The sequence below is a fragment of the Chrysochloris asiatica genome, unplaced genomic scaffold (genome assembly GCF_000296735.1).
Source record: "Chrysochloris asiatica unplaced genomic scaffold, ChrAsi1.0 scaffold00014, whole genome shotgun sequence".
Taxonomy (NCBI): domain Eukaryota; kingdom Metazoa; phylum Chordata; class Mammalia; order Afrosoricida; family Chrysochloridae; genus Chrysochloris; species Chrysochloris asiatica.
The window spans coordinates 1-4,136 of record NW_006408532.1 but is presented as its reverse complement, the minus strand read 5'-3'; the positions used below and the strand labels follow the sequence as shown (position 1 = coordinate 4,136).

The following is a 4,136-nucleotide window of genomic DNA, read 5'->3' as shown; positions in this document are numbered from 1 at the left end:
TCAGGCGTACCTTAGTCTTCAAGCTGACATCTTTGCTCTTCAACACTTTAAAAAGTTCTTGTGCAACAGATTTGCCTAATGCAATAGTGACTGACATCTACTGATGGATTACTATATACTAGACACTATTATAAGAACCTAGCACATAGATAATACATGTCTTAGAACACTCAATTTAATCATCTGATTTTCACAACAACCCTTTTTGCATATGAAAAAATGAGACCCAAGGAGTTTAATGTAGTTCAAGATCAGAGAGTTGATTAATGGCATACCTAGCCTTCCAGTACAAACAGAAAAACTTCAAAATTAGGTAACTGTAACTCTAGGAAGTTAAGTAAATGGTTCTAACTGACTAAATGATACATTAAAGCTTTTTTCTATTTGCATCAATAGCCACATGAGGAAGTAGTTTTATTATCTTCATTATGTAGATGAGAAAAGTGATACCTAGAGAGATTTAAAATGGTTTGAATGGCTCAAAATCAGGAAAGGTGTGTGCAAGGCTTGTATTCTTTAAGTATACATATTCAATCTGTATGTTGAGCAAAAAATCCGAGAAGTTGGATTATGTGAAGAAAAAAGTGGCATCAGGATTGGAGGAGGACTCAACCTGCGACATACAGATGATACAACCTTGCTTCTGATAGTCAAAACTAAAAAATACTTACTAATGAAGATCAAAAACCACAGCCTTCACTATGGATTACACCTCAATGTAAAGAAAACAAAAATTCTCACCACTGGGCTAAATCAATAACATCATGATAAATGGAGAAAAGATTGAAGCTGTTGAAAATTTCATTGGCTCAGAACCACTGTCAACACTCGTGGACGCAGCAAATCTGCTTCACAAGACCTCTTCAAAGTGTGGGCACTAAGGTGCGCCTGAGACAAGTCATGATATTTTCAATCACCTCATATGCATGTGAAAGTTGAACAATGAATAAGAAAGACTTTTCGTAGCAGAATTGATGCACTTGAGTTATGGTGGTGGAGAAGAATACTGAAAGTACCAGGACTGCCAGAAAAGCAACCAAATCTGTGTTGGAAGAAGTACAGCCAGAATACTCCTTAGAAGCCAGGATGGTGAGACTTTGCCTATTGTACTTTGGACATATTATTGATTGGGAAGAGCCAGTCCCTGGAGAAGGACATCATGCTTGGTAAAGTGGAGGGTCAATGAAAAAGAGAAAGACCGCCAATGAGATGGGTTGTCACGATGGCAGCAGCAATGGGCTGAAGTGTAACGATTGTAGCAATGGGTGAAGTGAAACACAGGCCAGCAGTGTTTCATTTTGTTGTACGTAGGAGGGTCGCTATGGGTTGGAACCGATTTGATGGCACCTTAGTGGTTACGAATCGGGCTGCGAACCTTAATGTCAGCGGTTCGAAACTACCAGCCGTTCCGCGGGAGAAAGATGAGGCTTTCTACTCCCGTAAGGATTTACACCCTTGGAAACCCTGTACAGGGTCGCTATGGGTCGGAACCGACTCGATGGCACTTAACAACAACAACAACAACAACAGTGACTACAGAGAGATTTAGTGACTTGGTCATGGTAATAGAGTTGTAAAACTTGAGTTGTAACTTAAATTTCTTGACTTAAAATATTAGGATCTTATTACTATGCCATGCTGCTGCAGCTGCCTTCTCTAACAAACATGTAAACAGCCTAAGTAAACTTAGGAGCTTTGGTAAAGGTAACAAGCAAATCCATTAGACAGATCCATATAGCAAAAACAGTGACTTATTTGAGGCCTTATATAACCTGACTTATGTAACTACAGATTAAAAGAAAAATATGACTAAAGGAGTGTGTTCACAAGGTCAGCAGTTCAAACTCACCAGCTGCTCCTTGGAAACCCTACATAGGTTGCTATGAGTTGAAAGCAACTGGATGGTATCTTAACAACAACAGCACAGGAGTGTCTTAGTTTCCTAAGGTTACTGTAATAAAATACCACAAAGTGGGCAACTTTAAAGAATCAAAATTTATAGTCTTTCAATTCTGGTGGCTGGAGTCCAAATTGGGGTATTGGCCATGATGTTTCCTTCAGAAAGTTCTGAGAAAGATGCTGTTGTATACCTCTTTCCTAACTTCTTGTGGTTCTTGGCAGTCCTTGACATTCTTTGGCTTGCATCTGCCTCCATCCTAATGTGACTGTTCCTCCTCTATTTCTGTGTCTCCTCCTCTTTTGTAAGGCATCACTATTATTGGATTAGAACTCAGCCCATTCCATCTTGTTATTGCTGTTGTTAAGTGCCATTGAGTCGGTTCCAACATATGGCGACCCTGTCTAGGGTTTCCGAGGAGTGGCTGGTGGGTTTGAACCTTGCGATTTAAACTGATCTTGTTATACTGCAGCACCACACCAGGACTCCTAGTCCATCTTAAAAGATCCTGTTCCAAATAGGTAACATTCACAGGTACCAAGGGATAAGGATTCAGCATATCTTTTTTGGGGGGAGGGGAAGACATACTTACATTATAAAAAGAGAGTATTTAATTTTTTTTCATTGGGGCACTTATCACACAATACTGGCCACCCATGTAACACCCAGAAGAGCCTTGGTGGCTAAGTGGTTAAGCTTGAGACCCAAAGGGTGGCAGTTTGAACACACTAGCTGATCTGTGGAGGAGTTCTGGTAGCATAGTGGTTATGAGTTGGGCTGATAACTGCAAGGTCAGCAGTTCAAAACTACCAGCTGTTCCATGGGAGAAAGATGAGGCTTTCTGCTCCTGTAAAGATTTACAGCCTTGGAAACCCTATGCAGGGTTGCTATGAGTTGGAACTGACTCCACATCACACCACCACCATCAATCACAATTGCCCTGTGGGAGAATGATGAGGCCATTTGCTTTCGCAAAGATTTACAGCCTAGTAATATCTATGGAGCAGTTCTGTTCTTTTCTATAGAGTCACTATGAGTTGTAATAGACTCAACAGCAGTGTTTTTTTATGCAACACTCATGGATCAGAAATTGCAGAAGGAAAATATGTACATATTCATAATTCAGTAAGATATCAATATCTTACATTACTTATTTTATTTGGTTTTACCAAGAAATATAATCAAGTTCTATTGCAGTTGCCACTTATGAACTATAATTAATTTTGAAGGCAGGTATGATGATTGCTAAATTGTTGCGTTCTTCTCATAATTAAATACAGTTTCTGACACATAGCAGGTGTTTTATGGGTTCTTGCTTAATTAATGAATGCTGAGAATGTGGTTATGCTATTCTGCCCTCTTAGTCATCTTTCTCAAGGCTTGCTTCATGTCTGTGTTTCTAAGGCTATAGATGAAAGTATTCATCATGGGAGTCACTACTGTGTTAATGACAGTGACCACATTGTCCTTTGTTACTGAGTAGGTAGATAAGGGACTAATTATACAGATATGATGGTCCCATAGAATAGTGCCACACTGAGAGGTGAGATCCACAGATAGAGAAGACCTTATATCTCCCTCCTCCTGAACAGCATGAGTGATGCAGACGTAAGACACAATAATGAAGATGAAGGGACTCACGATCACAAAAGAGACTTTTGGGAAAGCCAGAAGTTCATTGATAGAGGTATTAGAGCAGGAGAGTGTTAGCAGTGGCTGGACGTCACAGAAGTGGTGGATGATGTTAGGCCCACAGAAAGAGAGGCAGGCCATGAGGATCGTGTGGGTCAGTGAGTGGAAGTGGGATACCACCCAGGCTACCATCACCAGCTGAAGATAGCGTCTGGGGCTCATGGTCATGGTGTAGTGCAGTGGATTACAGATGGCCACATAGTGGTCAATGGCCATGGCAGCCAGGAGGAAGCTGTCAGTGATACCAAATGCCACAAAAAAATAACATCTGGGTGAGGCACTGGACAAAATGGATGGTCTCCTCTGAGTCAGCATGTTCACTAACATTTGTGGTACAATGACAGTTGTAAAGCAGATGTCCATCAGGGACAAGTTGGAGAGGAAGAAGTACATGGGGGTGTGGAGGGGGACTATCTCCTTGGATGGCTGCAATGATGAGCGAGTTACCAATCACATTGATCAGGTACATGACCAAGAAGCTGGCAAAGAGCCACACCTGCTGTTTAGGGACACTGGTTACTCCCAGGAGGAGGAATTCAGTGATTTA

At 41.1% G+C, this 4,136-nt stretch overlaps 1 pseudogene; it reads right to left on the bottom strand.

Moving 5' to 3' along the window:
- Positions 1-3,244: 3,244 nt before the first annotated feature.
- On the bottom strand, positions 3,245-4,130 carry LOC102817570 (annotated as a pseudogene).
- Between the last annotated feature and the right edge of the window lie 6 nt (positions 4,131-4,136).